Consider the following 19,874-nt stretch of genomic DNA (forward strand, 5'->3'; position numbering starts at 1 on the left):
GATTTAATTTTCTAATTTCTTATTTTTTATTTTTGAGACAGGGTCTCACTCTGCTGCCCAGGCTGGAGTGTAGGGGCACGAGATCACTACAACCTTCACCTACCAGGTTCAAGTGATTTTTGTGCCTCAGCCTCGAGAGTAGCTGGGACTACAGGCATGCGCCACCATCCCCGGCTAATTTTTGTATTTTTTAAGTAACAATGCAGTTTTGCCATACTGGCCAGGCTGGTCTCTAACTCCTGTCCTCAAGTAATCTGTCCAGCTCAGCCTCCCAAAGTGCTGGAATCATAGATGTGAGCCACCGCGCCCGGCCAACACACTGATTCAACAAGTCACTTCCTGGTGTAAGAATCTACTATCTAGGTGGTATGGACTTCTAAAATAATCCCTTGAAATGGAATACCAAAATGTTTTGTTCCAATTTGTACTGCAACTCGCCAGAAAGGTTATTTCCCTGAATTCTCACCAGCATCCTTTATAAGAGTTTTTTTTTTTTTGAGTAGCAAAAAATACATAATTTCCATTTCTTTGATTGCCAAACAATTTAAACATTTGTTCACATGCACTGTCCTCTTCCCTACTTCTATGTTTTATTTGTTAACATTTTATGCCCATTTTTACACTGGAATATTAATGCTCCTCTTTGATTTTAAACAATATTTACTTTCTCTAAACAGTTGTCCTTCAATTTTGTGATGTTTTGAAGTACAGTTATCTAAGTTTTTAATTTAGTAACATCTAACATGGTCTTTTATAAATTTTTCCATTGCTCTATAGGCTTACAAAGTCTTCTTTTGGAGGATGAAACCTAATTGTTACATATTTACTTTCTGGTATTTTTCATTCTTCCTTGTGCAACGGTGCCCAGACTTTTTGGCACCAGGACCAATTTCACAGAAGACAATTTTTCCACAGATGGAGGTGGGGAGTGGGAGCGGGGATGGTTTCATCAGGCATTATATTTTCATAAGGAGTGTGTGACCTAGATCCCTCGAGTGCAGTTCACAATACTCCTATGAGAAATGAATGCTGCCACTGATCTGACAGGAAGCAGAGCTCAGACAATAATGCTCATGGCTGCTTGCCTCCTGCTGCGTGGCCCAGTTCCTAACAGGCCACACACCGTGGCCCAAGGGTTGGGGAGCCCTGTTCTTGTGGATCCACTTTTCACCTGGTGTCATGTATCTTCAGCCTCAAGAACTTCCATTAGCATTTTTTGTTATGCAGGTCTCCTAGCAATGAATTCCTTCAACTTTCATCTGGAAAAAAAAAAAAAAGTTATTTCACCTTCACTTTTTATGGATATTTTTGCTGAATACAGAACTCCAGGTTGATATCTTTATCCTTTCAGGACTTTAAATAGGTTATTACATTGTCTTCTGGCCTCCATTGTTTCTGACAAGTCATCTTTCCTGATATTTTAATTCCCCTGTATAGAATGTGCCTTTTTTTCCTTTGCTTGCATTCAACATTGTTTTCTTAGATGTTCAGCAGTTTGATAAAGATGTGCCTAGATGTGGTTTTCCTTATATCTATCGTGCTTGGGGTTCAACTGAACTTGTTGAATCAATCTCTCTCTCTCTCTCTCTCTTTCTTCCCCCCGCCCCCCACTCCTGGAATTCTAATTATTTGTATGTTAGTTTGATTTCTGTCCCTGGAGCAAGTGAGGCACTATTCTTTTTTGTAATCTTTTTTTCTTCGTTTGGTAGACTGGCAAATTTTCATTGATTTATCTTCAACTTCATCAACTTTTTCTTCTGTCGTCTCCAATCTGCTGTTAAATCCATCCAGTGAAATTTTCATTTTAGATACTGTACTTTCGGGTTCTATAGTATCTCATTGTTCTTTTTTTATAGTTTCCATTTCTCTAATGAGATTACCCAGTCACTATGATATTTCCCCCTTTAAGTCCTTAAAATATTGCAGTTGCTATAGTCTGACTGCTAATTGTAGGGTCTGCTACCTATTTTTGAGGGAGTCTTGACATGGAATGAACCATATTTTCCTCCTTATTTACATGTCTAGTAATTGCTTATTATAAACTGAATATTGTCGATATGTTATAGAGGCTCTGTAGTCTCTTATCTTCTCCTGAAGTGTGAGGACTTTTATTATACTGGGCAGTTAAGTCACTGGCTAGTCAACATGAACTTCTGAAAGCTTGGTTTTATGCTCTTTTAGAGTAGATCTGTGGAAAGCACTCATGTTTACCAATCCCTTCTATCTCGGTGGGAATCAAACAAATTCCGTCACCCCTGCAAAAGCCATCAGCTAAAATCTCTACTTAGTTTTTTCTGCCTGCCAGCTGTTCTTTTCCACTGAACTCCTTGGAATCTCCCAAGCACAGTTCTAGGGGACATCTAGGCATCTGAAGGGAGTTTACCCACAGATTTTTGGGCTACTTACCATAACTCCCTCCTTTCTGGGATTTATCCTATTTTTGGCCACTTAACTCCTTTCCCTGATACTTCAAGCCAGTAAGACTCCGACTTTCTGCTTAACTTTCGGCTGCCCTACACTACATAGACTATTCTTTAGGGGGAAAGATGTACAATTTTTTAAGGAAAACATCTGGCAGTTTTCCAAAGGATATCTTCATCTAGGCTTTGAGATACAGTATTCTTGAATCTGTACAGGATGCTGTCACAGGGAATTTTAGCCTACTTATGCATCCATGATCTCCACAATATAACTGCTTACCTGACTGCTTTTTTAAAATGATCCTTTAAAAGATTTTCTTGCATTATCCAATACCTGGAACTGTAAGGTCTTCTACGAATGACTAAATCTGTTAAACTTTTTGCCTTATTTGCTCCAAGTAACCTGCGTAAATATTAATTCATTTATTCTTTCAACAAATATATTCAGTGCCTATCATGTGCCAGATACTCTTGTAAGTGCTGGATAGTGAACAAAATAGACAAGGTCCCTGTTCTGTGGAACTTTCATTCTAGTACATTTAAGCATTGAACAGATACTTCAGATGATATCTTCTCCAAAGAGTAACATGCATAACTTTGCAAGGATCTAAATTTTAATGAAGTAACTCCTTCTTTTCTAAGCATAATTTTAAAGAAAAAAAATTGATTTTTATTTGGGCACATAGGGTAGTCCCATAATTGAAACCAGTATTTATTAAAATCTACTTTAAAGCGTTCTTCCTAATAGAGTTTAGATACTTTTGACAGCACTCTATTTTTCATAGTTACAATGGTTTTCTAATACCCGAACATTCTGGTAGACAATTTAAGTTGCACAAAAGAAATCACTATTTATCTAACCAAATGATCTAGTATAGAGAATATTCATTTTGCTCACTGGGCATAACTTTAGGAACCAGTATTAGCAGATAAAAGGTGGGGAAATCCTCAACCCTAGACTCACTATTTCGGATCTGCTCAGCCTCTGGTGCTACATAAGGTTCCTAAGGCAATGAACAAAAGAAGTATCTGTCTTTGTGTAGCATTTACTATATGTAGTGTTGCAAACACCACCTCAAATTTAAATAGCTGTATTCAAATTTAAATACAGCTATGTACAATTTAACGTAGTAGCTGACCACCAAAAAATAGATAATTATCATAAGCCATCCTTTGATCAGACCACAACTTTAAGTGATCTACTAGAAATGATGTATTTCTACCCAAGCAATTTTGGCCCAAAGTAAGGAGAGTTTTTTTTTTTTGAGGCGGAGTCTCGCTCTGTCACCCGGACTGGAGTGCAGTGGCCGGATCTCAGCTCACTGCAAGCTCCGCCTCCTGGGTTTACGCCATTCTCCTGCCTCAGCCTCCCGAGTAGCTGGGACTACAGGCGCCCGCCACCTCGCCCGGCTAGTTTTTGTATTTTTAGTAGAGATGGGGTTTCACCGTGATAGTCAGGATGGTCTCGATCTCCTGACCTCGTGATCCGCCCGTCTCGGCCTCCCAAAGGGCTGGGATTACAGGCTTGAGCCACCGCGCCCGGCAAGAGAGTTTTTATAAATCTGAATCATATCATTAAGAGAAGTGTGAGACATTAAACTAGATTCTCATATATCGCTTTCTCTTAACAGAGATAAATCACTGAAGTTCATTATAATAAAGTTTGCTATTACTCAAATATCTCATTTAAATGTTATTTTTAAGTTATGTCATTCATCATCTATGCTTACTTATGAGTCTTGCTTAAGAACCTCAAATTTAGAAATGTCATTATTTTCCTCTAATAAATTGATTCCCCAATCTAACTACCAAATTCAGATACCAAGCAGCAATGCATTCTCTGGGCATTATTCTTTTTTTTTTTTCTTTTCTTTTTTGAGACAAAGTCTCACTCTGTCACCCGGGCTAGAGTGCAGTGGTGCGATCTCAGCTCACTGCAACCTCCCCCTCCCGATTTCAAGCGATTCTCGTGCCTTAGTCTCCCTAGTAGCTGGGACTACAGGCACGTGCCACCATGCCTGGCTAATTCTTGTATTTTTAGTAGAGACGGGGTTTCACCATGTTGGCCAGGCTGTTCTCCAACTCCTGGCCTTAAGTGATTTTCCCACCTCAGCCTCCCTAAGTGCTGGAATTACAGGCGTAAGCCACTGCACCCAGCCTCTGGGCATTATTCTTACTGCCCAGGTAATAGTATTTATTAAACATCTCTTTCTACAGCCTATTAAACTAAAAATATAACAAGCACAATACATTTTTAGAAAAAAATTAAAATGCTTAAAAATAACAGTTAATGCATGGACTGGCTTCAGAGAAATCCATGAAATCTCAAAGTGTATGTTAAACTGTGAATATATGTATATTCTAGTCACAGGATACATCCACAGCTTTCAACACATTCTCCAAGGAATCTAAAGTACAATGAAAGGTTAACTGTTAACACTAAGATGTCAGATTTAACTTGCCAGTAAAAGTTAACAGTTTCTGTAAATCCTTCCTATTCTTGCTAATTTATATTACTAGTACAACATTCACAGCTGTACCAATTATAAGCTCAGTTAGAAAATACTTATATTCAATTAGAAGCATTCCAGTTGAAGTTGCAACTCTTTCCACAAGAGTTAAGTTTTTGGGAAGGTCCCTAAACAAAGTCTCCGATTCATCACACAAGAACAAACATTATGTGGATAGATGGCCTAGAGTAACCCATCACATGTATTGAAAACAAAAATCATATAAAGGTTAATCAATATTGTATATTCAAAGGACAGGTGACCATAAATATGTCCATAAAGATATTATAATGCTATTGTGTCATCTTTACTTAAAATGGCAATTACCACCAAAAAAATTTTCAAGCTGATTATTCCTTATGAGGTAAGTCAATTAATAATCTATTTAAAATGTATTAATAACAGGCACGAAGAGGTTAAGACATTTAATGCCCAATGCGAAAGAAAGCAATGGTACTAGACATACAATCTAAATATCTTTCAATTATTTCAATGTGTCCTTAGAAGCGTGAGCACATAATATACAGATCTAAGGAAACCTAGGTTCTATGATCCCTACCAAGTGGTTTTATGCCTTTTGTTCAGAAAGGCCCTCTATCATCTGTAAAATGGGGAAAATACTATTGTGAAGAGATGCTGTTATATGCTTATCTGCTTCATTTTCCTCCTGAGCACAAAGCAGAGCTACATTTTCCCATTCCACTTATGGCTAGGTGTGGCCATGTTATTAGTCCTGGCCAATGCAATCTGAGTATAATAATGTATGCCCTTTCAAGGACCGACCTCTAAATCATCCCTGAAAACAACCTTCAAGCTCTCTTTCTCTTCACACAATGGCTGGCTGAATGGAGTTAATTCTAGTGGGTGACTATAAGCAGAACTTAGAGGACAGAGAAGTCACAAGATGGAAAGAATCTGGATACCTGAGCACTCCACATGGTTTTTTGTGTGAGAAATAAATTGTTATTGTGTTCCACCATGAGATTTTGGGTTTTCTGTTACAGACAAAATCACCTATCTTACCCACCTTAAAGTTGGAAAATATAATGAGGTAACAAAATTCAGATTAGCTTGGGGGGAAAGTTTTTTTAAATGCTATACAAATGTGGGGTAGTGATAGAGTACATTTTATTGAGTGAGTAAAGCATGCACTTTGGAGTCAGTATATCCTGAGTTCAAGTTCAGCCTCTGAAACTTATATTAACTATGTGACATTGAGTTAGATTACTAAGACTCAGTTTCTTCAATTGTAAAATGGGAATTACAGTACCTATAGTCCATAAAGATTAAATAAAATAACACATCAAGAATTCAGTAAAGGGTATGGTACATATAAATCACTTAAATATTATCTGTAAGTATACTCATCTGAGAAGATAGCACAAATATATCTAAATTTACCATGTATTGGGTAAAAAAAAAAACTTATCACACATTAGGTTACAAATAAAACCAAATGCTTGCCTCTGAAATGGCTTCCCTAATGTAATCAGAATAGCCACTTGGAAGTTTGGAATACATTATTAAAGTACACGAATTTCTCAAAGGTAAATATAAATGTACAGCTAGTACAAACTTACCTCAAGTGGTCTAATATTAAAAATGGAATAAATATTTATAATTCAACTACTTATAAATGAGGAGATGGGGGTAATACAACTTATAATCAGTGTAGGCAAGTATCAGTTTCCAACAAGTTATTTAGAAAGTAAACACTTATCAAGACCCAGATATACTCTCTTGGGTTCTAGCCTTAAGATAGTTTCTATAATCTCTCAGAAACAGAAACTCAAAGTTCAGAATAAGCTATTCCCATAAGCCACAAAGCCTCCCAAAAGAGGTATTTTTTAAACAGCTTCATAATCACGCACCTGCCACATTTACCTGTTTAAGCCTATATCTGATTGGGAGAAGAACAAAATGGTGCTTTGTGGTTTTAATAATACTCATTACAAGTAATATTCATTACTCAAGTCATTACAGAAAGTAAGCTGCTGCAGAAAGGAATAAAGCATTACTCATTCAATTTCCCTGGTAAAACATTTTGGTTAGCTTATTCCAGGCCCTCTTTGACAAGAAGAGCAAACAATACAGCATTAGGGAAACCACAGGAAAAGCAGAGTGCAAAATGCCAGGTATGATCAAGTGTCCAGAGACATGCAAGTTTTTAAATAGGTTTTAAAAAGATGCCTAGCTGTCAGGTTAAAACAGACATTGCTGAAGAGAGACTAATTTGAATGCTGCATATCCAAAGGAAAACAGACACATTTTGCTTACTGTGTCTCTTGGTTCTCAACAGAAGGGAAACACTGACCTAGTATTAGATCTTAACCAAGTTTGTCTATGTTTTTGAATTTTAACTTCCATATTCAAAAACTAAGGTGATTAAGACCAGATAATGTCTAGGGTCCCTCAGTTTCAAAAGACTATGATAATAATATACAAATATATAGGCAGTTTTAATACACAGAATACTCTAGGTTAAGTAGATGATTACAATCGTCTAGGATAAACAAATAATTGTTGTTTCTGTTTTTTACAAAATGTCTCCAAATTCTCCCAAGTATTAGTACACTCTTCTTAGTAAATTCAATGTGAAAGTGAATTTTACCAAGTCTCATGATTAATCTGATTCTACTATTCGGACAATTAGAAGTATTAAGTGTTTGGACCAGGTGCAGTGGCTGGCTCACGCCTGGAATCCCAGCAGTTTGGGAGACCAAGGTGGGTAGATCACCTGAGGTAAGTAGTTCAACACCAGCCTGGCCAACATGGTGAAACACTGTCTCTATTAGAAATACAAAATTAGCTGGGTGTGGTGGTACATGCCTGTAATCCCAGCTACTTGCGAGGCTGAGGCAGAAGAATTGCTTGAACCCGGGAGGCGGAGGTGAAGTAAGCCAAGACTGTGCCATTGCACTCCAGCCTGGGTGACAAGAGCAAAACTGTCTCAAAAAGAAAAAAAAAAGTATTAAGTGTTTGGACTAATCTTATCCTAACCACTTTCTCTGGATATCCCTCAACTCCACACAAAATATTGATTAACAGTAGCATCCCATCTCTCCAATTCTGGAAGCTCATTTGTCTCTTTCTCCTAAAGGACACCATGAGTAAGGGGGAGGGAAGACCTCTGGTTAGCTAAATCACTGTGTGTGCATGTAATTGTATGATATATGTACAAAAGAGATAGAGTGTAATCTGTAAGGTGTTTGGGAGAGATCTATTTTCTTCAAACTAAAAGTAATTCTCAGATGGAATACTATCTCTTGGGAACCAAGAGGCACAATAAGCAAAATGTGTCTGTTTCCCTTTGGGTATATAGTATTCAAATTAGCTTCTCTTTACACAAGTCTCCTCAAAATGAGATTAAAAACTCATGTACAAAGGAAATATTATTAACTGTATAAGGAAAGAAAAGGGAGTATTTTCTAAAGACAGAAAAATCTAGGTAATAATTACACAGCAGGTAAACAATTATAAAGGTTTATCTCTGTTATGGCTTTCTTATTGAGAATTCAAAAGCAACAAAATCAGTTGGGCATGGTGGCTCATGCTTGTAATCCCAGCCCTTTGGGAGGACAAGGCAGGCAGATTACTTGAGCTTAGGAGTTCAAGAGCAGCCTGGGCATCATGGTGAAACCCCTTTCTACAAAAACTACACAAATTAGCTGGGTGTGGCGGTGCACACCTGTAGTCCCAGCTACTTGGGAGGTTGAGGTGGCACGGTTGCTTGAGCCCAGGAATTCCAGGCTGCAGTGAGCTATGATCACACCACGGCATTCCACCCTGGGTGACACAGTGAGACCCTGTCTCTGAAAAAAATGAAATAGAAAAGAATTAAAAAATAAAATACAAAAGCAACATAATTAGTTTAACTACAATTCTAAAACAGACTATTAAATTAGATGTATCAGATATTTAACTAGTCAACTCCTGGGAGACAGTAATCCAAAGACTAATTTGAAAAAGTAGCCATCAAAAGACAGAGTGGGTCTTTAAGTAAGTCAAGAAGATACAAAGAGTGAAAAGGCTACAAATTCTGGACCTATTTCACACACGCGAAAAAACTAGCCATGTAAAAGTCCATGTGCTCATATACTTACTTGCTCTTCTCAAGAGGCTGCACCAATTTTATGTGTCTGTGAAACCTATCTTTCTAGTGACACTAGCATTCTAATCTAACCTATTTTGTAAGTGAGAAAACTGAAGTTTAGAGCTACTAGGTTTGATGTACCACCACTAGTCACACGAGGCTATTTAAATTAAAATTAAATTTTAGTTCCTCAGTTGTGCTAGTCACATTTCAAATGCTCTACAACCATAGGCTATTGGCTACCATACTGGACTGAACAGGTCTAGAACATTTCCTTCACCACACAGCTCTGTTCTACCACACAGCTCTGGTCTAGAGATGTGACTTACCCATCTGCCAGCTAAAGTGGCAGAGCTAAAGGCTCAGTGTTCCTACTATCTTACTGCCTAGACTAGGCCTTCATTAATCACCTGGTATTCAAATTACCACATCACCCTCTTTGTTAAAGTCTGCTTACAAATTTCCACTGGTTTCCCCGAGATGAAGAATAAATTTCAAGCTTCCTGTGGCATTAAAAGCCCTCCACAGTCCAACCTCAGTTTCTCACTGTTCTACATAAAAACCCCACACTTTAGCCAACTGACCTATTTGTTAAATATCTTAACAAAACATACATAGTTTCACCTCTATGAATTTTCCTAAGCCTTTGTCTCTGCCTAGAGTATTATTTTCCATCTTCTGTGCTAGTCCTACTCCTCTTTCAAGGCCCAACTCCTATCTTATCTCCACAATCATTCTAGGTCAGTAACTATAAATAAGCATTACTAAAAGTTACTCCATGCTCTTATATACAAGTTTACAAATTTCTAAATATCGTCTAAATATTTTAATATTCTTCTCTACTAAAAGGTGGGGGAAAAGTTTGGCAGAGGAAAGGTGATCAGTGTCGGTGTGGTGTTGATTACTATTTTAAACAGGATGATCGGAGTCTCATTGAAAGGGTGGCATTTAGCACAGACCTAAAGGAGGTAAAGGAGGTGTTAGCTATGTGGAAATCTGGGGAAAGAGCATCCAAGGCACAGAACAGCCACTGCAAAGGCCCTAAGGGAGGAATGGGTCTGGTATGCTCAAGGAACAGCCAGGAGGCCCTAATATCACTGAAAATAAATGAGCAAGGCAAAGACTATCTGAGATGCATGAGAATGCCAGGTTGTGTGGGGTTAAGGCCACTGTAAGGACTTTGGCTTTTATTTTAAGTGAGACAGGGAAACTTAAGGGGTTTCTAAAGTGACAGAGATAGTTTACAATCTAAGAGTTTAAAAGGATCATTCTGGTATTGTGAACAGATAGAGGTATCAAGGATGGAGCATGGAGAACAGTTTAAAGACTATGGAAGTAATCTATGAGAAAGATGACGACAGCACATCAGTGAAGGTGTTGAGGACATGTTTTGATACATGTTTTGAAGGTAGAACTGTAAGGACTTCTTGATGGATTACAAGAGGATTTGGCCTGATTAACCAGAAGGCTGAAACTGCTATCAACTGAAATGGGGAAGGCTATGAAACACAAGTTTCAAGAGGGAGTCAAGACCAGAAGTTCATTTTTAGACATTTATATTTGAGATATCTCTTATACCTAGGCAGAGATGTATATCCAAACACCCGTTTGATAAGCCTAGAGTTTAGGAAAATAGTAAAGCCTAGAGCTGTAAATTTTGGAGTTGCTGTTATTTGGATGGTATGTAAAATCACAAACACAGACGAAATCACCAAAAAGTAAATACTAAAGAGTAGGGAATGAGGCCTGTCGCATTTTAACATTAAGATGTAGGGGAGAAGAGGCAAATCCAGTAAAGGAGACAGAAAAGGTGGAAGGGGGATCATGGAGGAATTACACCTTAAAGAAGACAAAACCTGTTGGTCTATCCTACTAGTGTTTTACTCATTTCCCCTCCTCCACATCAACTACATCTTAAAAAGCATTCAAAGAGCAAAGAAGGAGCAAGTTAGGAGAGAGAAGAAAGAAATGATACAAGCAAAAATAACAAAATGCATCTTACAAGATATAATCGATTCCTGCTGAGACTGGAGGGTATTAAAACACTTCCTCTGATATTTCTCAGAATTAGAATTCTAACGAAAGTCTAGTCTCTGACCATCACAGCACATGATATAAAACAACAATAATTAGAGATTTTTGGTTTACTGAAGACTTTGACTGTATATTAGTTTCCTGTGGCTGCTGTAACAAACTACCACAAACTGGTTGGCTTAAGACAATGGACATTCCTCTTACAGTTCTGGAGGCCAGAAGTCCAAAACCCAGCAGTGCCGTGCTCCTACTGGGGCTCGAGGGGAGAATATGTTCTCTGACTCTTCCAGTTTCTGGTGACTATAAGCATTCCTTGGTTTGCAGTTACATCACTCCAATCTCTGCCTCCATGAGCACATTGCTTCCTCCTTTTCTGTGTGTCTTCTCTGCAATTTGTCTACTTTTCCCTTACAAAGACACTTGTCACTTGATTTTGAGGCTACCTGGATAATCCAGGATGATCTTATCTCAAGATTCTTAATTACATCTGCAAAACCCCTTCTTCCAAATAACATTTGTAGATTCTGGGGATTAGGATGTGAACATATCTTTTGGGGGGCTACCATGCAACGCACTACAATATGGTTCTGGAAATTTTTGCTAAGGACATCACTAAGGTATGCTGTATTTATGCAAAAATCTAAAGGATAATAACTTATGTGCATAATTTAAACAATGGGCCAGGTGCAGCGGCTCATTCCTGTAATCCCAGCACTTTGGAAGGCTGACATGGGCAGATCACTTGAGTCTAGGAGTTCGAAATCAGCCTTGCCAACATGGCAAACCTTGTCTCTTGTAAAAAAAAAAAAATACAAAACGATTAGCTGGGTGTGGTGGCAGGTGCCTGTCATCCCAGCTACTGGCAGGCTGAGGAATGCGAATCGCTTCAACCTGGGAGGCGGAGGGTGCAGTAAGCCAAGATTGTGTCACTGCACTCCAGCCTGGGTGACAGAGCGAAACTCTGTCTCCAAAAGAAAAGTTTTTATTTACTTATTTATTTTTAAGACAGAGTTTTGCTCATCAACCTGCCTGGAGTCCAATGTCGCGATCTTGGCTCACTATAACCTCCACCTCTCAGGTTCAAGCGATTCTCCTGCCTCAGCCTCCCAAGTAGCTGGAATTGCAGGTGCCCACCACCACACCCAGGTAAATTTTTTTTTGTTTTAGTAGAGACAGAGTTTCACCATGTTGGCCAGGCTGGTCTCCAGCTCCTAACCTCAGGTGATCCACCCACCTTGGCCTCCCAAAGTGCTGGGATTACAAGCATGAGTCACCATGCCTGGCAAAAGTTGGTTTTATATTAAAGGGTATGGCTATAAGGAGAAATCTATTTGATATGGTTATATATACAACCAGAAGTCTCAACTGCTTACCAGGTAACCACTGCCACCCTTGGTTTGGATAAAAGAATTACAGTCATTGTGCTATATACATCATATACCCTGAGATAATAGGCTTTTCTAAATGGTTATTTTATTTTCCCCACTTACCTACTCACACTACTTACCAGTTCCCATCCCCACTTTCCAAAGGACCTTATTTCATGATTCTGATTTAAGGATGCCTATATAAAAAGTCCCATTTATTCCATACAAAAACTGAAAAACAGATTTGTTCAGGCAATATTAAATAGATGAGAGATTTAAAATCTGGTGCTCAAACCAACCTAGTCGTCTCTCCTGATTCTATTTAAGAGCATCTTGTATTGATTTGTTGTTACTGATTCCAGTGTGGGAGGTAACAGTACATTCTACATGCACTAGTCTCATGGGAACTTCTATCCTGTGTTTCACACTGAGCCTTGCTCTGATTAGTTACTAATAATCAGAGGATCTCTTTTATAACAGTATTGTCTGAGTAGCCCAGAGTGTTTCAAAGGCATAATTAACTTATACAATCCAATGAAATAGATGATGAACATCCTTCCTTATTTTATCTTATTTTAGAGATGGTGTCTCGCTCTGTCACCCAGGCTGGAGTACAGTGGCACAATCTCAGCTCACTGCAACTTCTGCCTCCCAAGTTCAAGTGATTCTCCTGCCTCAGCCTCCCTAGTAGCTGGGATGACAGGTGCCTGCCACCAAGCCCGGCTAATTTTTGTATTTTTTAGTAGAGGCAGAGTTTCACCACATTGGTCAGGCTAGTCTTGCCTGCCCTCAGATGATCTGCCTGCCTCAGCTTCCCAAACTGCTGGGATTACAGGATTATATATGGGGAAAGACAGTAACGCACAAAGTCATTTTTGGGGGAGATGTAAAACTGAGAGAAGACAGGTAGCCTGACTTTCAATCCAACTCAGTAACTCCAATTTGAAGGTGTATGCAACTCTGTATTTGGCCTCAAAAGACACATCAGTTAGAAAAAGACTACAAAAAGACAAAGAAGTTCTGCAGAAAGAAACATGTCATACAAAATGCCCCTAGAGCTACGCTGTCCAATACAAATAAAAGTATGTAAAGTCACTCATGATAATCTTTTGGATCTATTGGCTTAAATGCATTATGAAAACTAATTTTGCCTGTTTCCTTTTACTTCTTTAATGTGGCACTAGAAAATTTTAAATTATATTTGTGACTCACATTGTATTTCTATTGGACAACACTGCTGAAGAGATAGTTATAAAATAAATACCTTAGATTGTAGATACTTTAATTCTATTAGCAAATACTTACGCTACCTCTTTTACTGTCAGGCTTATGCTAAGTGCTGAGATTTGAAGAGTGAACAAAGAAAATGGTCCCTGTCATCACAGAGCTTGCATTATCTCCTATACTTCTGCACATTTCACATAGTCCCATTTGTGATTATGCATTAGAATAACTTAATTTAGGATATCTTACCATTTTCAGGGGCAAATGCCATACTTGACTTAGAAATCACAAAATATAAGTCAATAGATTCATGCTAATGAGCTTATTTTTCTGATATAATATTTATATTAATATGCTATATAATATTTATCTGGAAGCCTAATATCATCACATTCCCAAAAGCTTCTTCTGGTTTCTTGCTCCTTCCCTTTAACAACTCTGGCTCCCTCCTTATGGCTCACTTCTACCAGAGTCTCTTCAACTGGCAATCTGCCTGCTATTCAAATCATAAGGACTATTTTTACCCTCAGGGGTCTCCCCAACAGGACAGAAGTTAAAAATGCTAAGTATACATAATTTTATGGGGCCAACTCCAGTTTTTTGGACCAAAGACTCAGTTTCGAAGTTTCTTTTGGGCATAAACAAGCTAACGTGATTTCTGAGCAGGATTTTGCTTCAGAATTCACTGCACAAACTTATTTGAGACTTAAAACAACGGATCACTTCTGTCATATTGAGAGTTTCATGTAACAACACCTTCTCAAATAGGACTTCTAAAAGAAATTAACACTAATTTTTTAGTAAATGATTTATAAAATAAAATACTAGATAACATCAATAGGATAAGACTATATAATGGTTTTAAGGCTAATGGCATAACTTTCAAAAAAATATTACCAATAAAAACAATTCTTCAGGTGTTAATGACAATGATAAAGAGAGCAACACAAACAAAACCTACTTTATCAAAAAGTGTTACTTTTTTCCACTTTGATACATAAAGTACCACTGACATATGATAGCTTTTGAGAAACAAATGAAATACACAAGTTTTAAACACCCAAAGTGATTTCAACCCAAAGTGATTTCAACCTATTTGGTTGAAGCCTACCACCATCTGAAATACAGGTATGTTTAGCAAGGAAATATTATCCCTTAGTCTTAAGATGTGCAGGTATGGTTAAGTAAATGAATTGTTTCAACGTTAGGCATCTTCTGTCTGCTAACAAAGAACTGGCATGACTTAGAAAATTCATAATTACTCCTAGTTGGAGAAAAAAATTTCGGAAGAAAAATTTAGCTATTCTCTGAAAATAGTAAGATGAACATTTTGATTAATAGCTTTTAAGCTGAAGTACTACTCCATATACAATCATAGGTCCTTTCAGACAATGTAAATTAAACTACCATTTTGCTATGATATGCTAGTTTGCCAAATACAATGCAATATGCAATCAAATATAAATTTAGAAATTCAACTTTACTTTGGGCTTTTGCCCAAGGTGGCCTAATTTTTATCTTGGCGAAGAATGTTAAAAGAGCATGAGCTTATTAGTTCAGTACAAAACCAGCCTGCATTTGACGGTCAGTTTTCACTTGTTAATGACATTAGAGAAACGAATAACAATTCCCTAAGATTTCCTATATAACCTGAGTACAGATGATATAAGTGAGCAATTCAGATGTAAATATTAATATAACAAAATTTATCTCCAGCTTACTCTGTGCCTAGCACTTGACTAGGAACTTTTACATGTTATCACAAATATTTTGCCTTCTTTTCCCTACTTGGAAATTCCAGAAAACTATGTATCTCAACCATCTGTGCCCTGTAGATTAAAAACGACAACAACAACAAACTATGTGTGTTGGAGAAGGAGGAGAAATAATTTGAAACCAAAAAACTTCTATATAAATCTAAATAAGTGTTCAAGATATAAACTGCTGCAACAGGAACAACAACAACAAAAAAACCGTGGGGGGCAGGGGGTGTCAGAACCTTGCATAATATACAAGTGATTATTTCAAATAGTTAAAACAAAAAGTTTGCTTTTAATTACCCATATTTAATACTAAACAACCCCATAACAAATAGTATCCTTCAATCCAACCCCATTAAAATAGAAGTGATCCAAGTGTCTTACATCCTCAACTGCAAACATACCGCTTTACGACTTCACTTACATTCCAATTTGGGAAGTGCATTTACTTTCCACCAAGATGTTAAATATTTTATTTATTCATCCATGTTCTTGAATGAAGTATCTTTAAAAATACGAATCTTAGCGCCTCTCATATATTAAGTAGAAAATAATAGTTTTAGTCAAGCAAAATACATCAAAAACTCAAATCACCAATTTTTTAAAAAAATCCCAACACTGGTTGACAGTATGGACAGTTTTTTACGTTAAGTCTACTGATCAACTGAGGGATCTCTTAAATGAGAAAACAAAATTTCCAGTGGCCACTATTTGGATACTAAGAATTGAGTTGTGCTTCAACTCCTAAAATAATGTTGCAGTTTTAAACATTAATCTTACTGGAATCTCCTGGAAGCTGAGATAGTGAAAAAAGTACACTAACGTTAGTTGCCAACTGTAATTTTTTCCTCAAAAAGACACCTTGCGATGACATTAAAATATTTTTCCATGGACACGTAAAATTTAAACTTCAGTTAAATTCCATACAGTAATTTTAAAAAAGAGAACATTAACCAGGGCATTAAACTAACAAATTTTAAAAGTGTTTTTTAGCACAATTTGGTTTATTAAGTCCCAAGGCTTAATTCTAAATCTTTACCATGGAACTGTAGCAAGGAAAGAACATTTGAAAATACGATCATCGCCATTTTCTAAATAGAGAAGTATTTACATTTTAACTCAATTCAGATAGTTCAGTCAGTGTTAAATAAGCATAAACAGGTAAATACGGTAATGGCTTGCATTATAAACAGAAGTGGTAAAATGTGTATGAAGACGGGTAATGGCAAAACTGAAAATAAAACTTAGGTAAACCGTCAGACTTCAACCAACCAAAAGTGTCAATGAATCTATGTTAAAATAAGAAAAGATATGAAAAACAATAAAAAGATAGCCATGTTCTTAAAAAAAAAAAAAAGTGGAATGTAAAGATCATAATTTAAGGCAACCGATCAAAGGAAAGGACTGCTTTAAGCCTCCACTGTTTACTAACACTTAAAATTAGCATTTCCAGCCAACACCTAGGTTTGAAAATTGCAGCGGCACTTAAACGCTGTCTTTTCTAACGTCACCCCAACAGAACATTCTGCAACACTGTGGACAGTAAACATTAAGCAGAGTAAAGCATCGTTCGTGTATTTATCTCTCCAAGGGCCAATGGGAAAAAATTAAACCTTTCTCTCTCCCATATATAGCCTTAACCACTCTCTTCCCTCTTTTTATTTACTGCCCTTGTCGCGGGGTTAATGAACCCTAAACTTCTTTTTCTTCTTCCCATTAATGGAAATAGGGAAAAAAGAGCAACTGCAGAGTGGAACTCAGATAGGAAAAACTGAAAATTCAAAGTAGTAGCATTACTTGCTGGGCGAGGGCTGGGAACACCCTAAAGGCTTAGCATGAGGAGACAATCCCGGAAGACCCCCGTTAACATATACTTCACCCCAAGGCTACACCGTTTTGGTGTGTTGTGTAATTTTTGGTTTTGAAGGAGGTGATAGCAGTCCCGGACGAACCTTCCCCGGGACACAGCTCCCCTCCCTAGGGCCCCTGGCAGCACAGCTTGCGGGGCGACGTCCCGACTCCGAATTTGCAGCGAGGCCCGGAAATCGGTCCCGTTAGAGCCGATTTCACCCGTCAGGAATGCGTTCCGCCTCCGCCGCCTCCCCGCGGCAGTCGCCCTTGGGTCTCCCCTGCTTCAGGGGTAGCAGACAGCTCGAGCGGAGCGCCGCCTCGGCCCGTCACAATATCGCCGGGCCGGCCGCCGGCCGCACAGGCACTCGGGCCAGGAGGACAGGGCTTGGGGCGGATCCCACGCTCCGCCTCGGCCCCCGCGGCCCAGGAGGCGCCCGCGCCTGGGCCGGGTAGGGGACCCGGAGCTGCCCGAGGCCTGACCCCCTAAGCCGGCCACAGCCCCGGACCCACGCTGGACACTGGAGGGGGGCGCTTTTCCCACGGGACTTCCGAATCCATTTCTGTCCCGGGGAGGGGCGCGAGGGCTGCGGCCCGGCCAGAGCTCCCTGGGTCTTAAGCGAGAGCCGCCCCTGCTCTCCCGCTCCGGGGCGCAAGCTCCTCCGGGTGCCCGCCCGTACCTTTAACTCCTCAGAGAGGGTGCAGCGCAGAGCGGCGGGCGAGTAGGCCCATCTCCCAGCAGCGGCGACAGCAGCCTGAGGAAGCGCGGGGGAGGGTCCCTCCGATGCGCCGAGGCGCCTCTCAACCGGGGCGGAGACGACTGAGGGGAGGGGTCCCGACTGCCGCTTTCCCGAACTCCTCCTCCGCAGTTGCGGCTCGACGGCTGCTCCCGGGAACCTGCGCCGCAACTACCTCCCGCAGCCCCCGCTTTCCCTGCCTCCTCCTCCCACTTCTTCCTCCCGCCCGCGGCAGCCCCGCCCCGCCCCGCCCCGCCCCCGGCGCGCCGCCCGCGTGCTGTGCGTCATGGCGTCACGCCCACCGCGCCCGCCGCAGGCGGGTCTGGACGCGGTAGTTCTCTTGCGCACGTTCGTTCCGCGCCCGCGCAGAAGGCGCGCCGTTGCACCCGGGTGGCACCGACTGCGGCCCCCACGCCTGTCAAGGCCTGTCAGTGGCGGAGGCGACTTCGCCTCGAGCGCGCCGGGCGTTGGTACCGGTGTCTCCCTGCCCGGTTCTCCGTGGCCCCGAGAGCGTCTCCTGCAAGGACAGGTCGGGGTGACTGGAGCTGCACCCGGTTGAAGGGAGTTGCCAGACTTGGCGACCCTGGCTCTTGGCAGTTTGATGGGCAATATTCATTCCTTTGTGTTCTCAGGGTTCACCTGCTAGATCGGCCGGCCCAGGGAGAGAAGTGCCGGAATGTTGCAGCTCTCGGCGAGGAAATGTCCTTTCCCAGAGGGCGGCAGCACCCCGTGAGTCTGCGGCCGCCCTCTTAGTCTTAGTGGACCTGTCTGCAGAGGCTGTTAGGAGCAGTACTTAGCCACAATAGCAAGCCTTCGTGAGGGTTTGGAGAGTATCTTCCACTCATCTCTTTTATTTCTTTTTTTTGCTATTTTGCAGTCACGTAATCAGAATTCCTAGTTCATCTCTAATACATTCCTAATTAATCCAGCTTTATTTGTTCCTTCGTCTCATATCTTTTCAGCCGGTTATATCCCCTTTGAATGTTTCAATCTACACTAGTCTTGGTATTCTTAATTGAATAAACAAATTCAGTCTGGGCCTGGTGCATTTCCTCCTGGTTTATTTCTCTTCAAGATTTAGATCACTCTTCCGTGGAATACTGAGAAACGAATGTTACAGAGGCTGGACAGAATGTCCATTTGCCATCTGTTACTTAACTAAATATATCACTCTCTCAGTCCTTGTTTAGTGTGTCTGTGTAATTTAAATTAGGAACAAACCAAGGAGCCATGGTCTTTCCGAATGTACTTGGTATCTTTGGTAACCCAGTAAATGTTTACCAATTAGAAAATTGAACAAGCTAGGCAGTTTAGGTTTAAGTGTCTTTGACCTCGAATCCTAAAGGAATTAATTATGGGTATGTTTATTTTCATTTATGGAAAGTTTTAAAGCTGTTATACCTTTAAATGCTAGTTGAAGGCTGCCAGCGACTTTACACATGGGATACTTCAAGCCTACAGATAGCACAAGAATAGTAAGTTAAGTACCCATACATAATATCCTTCTTGAAAAAACGTCAATATGTTGGCCAGGCGCGGTGGCTCACGCCTGTAATCCCAGCACTTTGAGAGGCCAAGGCGGGCGGATCACGAGGTCAGGAGATAGAGACCATCCTGGCTAATACGGTGAAACCCCGTCTCTACTAAAAATGCAAAAATATTATCTGGGCTTGGTAGCAGGCGCCTGTAGTCCCAGCTACTAGGGAGGAAAATGGCGTGAACACGGGCGGCGCAGCTTGCAGTGAGCCAAGATTGTGCCACTGCACTCCAGCCTGGGTCCGAGAGCGAGTCTCTGTCGAAAGAAAGAAAGAAAGAGAGAGAGAGAGAGAGAGAGAGGGAGGGAGGGGAAAATATATCAACATGTTAAACAACATTTCAGTA

General features: G+C 40.1%; 1 long non-coding RNA gene across 1 annotated transcript; it reads right to left on the reverse strand.

Moving 5' to 3' along the window:
• Positions 1-543: 543 nt before the first annotated feature.
• Positions 544-18,210, reverse strand: LOC111520867. Its single transcript, XR_002724785.1, has 2 exons — positions 17,937-18,210; positions 544-1,259 (listed from the first exon to the last, which is right to left on the reverse strand). It is a non-coding gene; the product is annotated as an uncharacterized LOC111520867 (long non-coding RNA).
• Between the last annotated feature and the right edge of the window lie 1,664 nt (positions 18,211-19,874).

The sequence above is a fragment of the Piliocolobus tephrosceles genome, chromosome 7 (genome assembly GCF_002776525.5).
Source record: "Piliocolobus tephrosceles isolate RC106 chromosome 7, ASM277652v3, whole genome shotgun sequence".
Taxonomy (NCBI): domain Eukaryota; kingdom Metazoa; phylum Chordata; class Mammalia; order Primates; family Cercopithecidae; genus Piliocolobus; species Piliocolobus tephrosceles.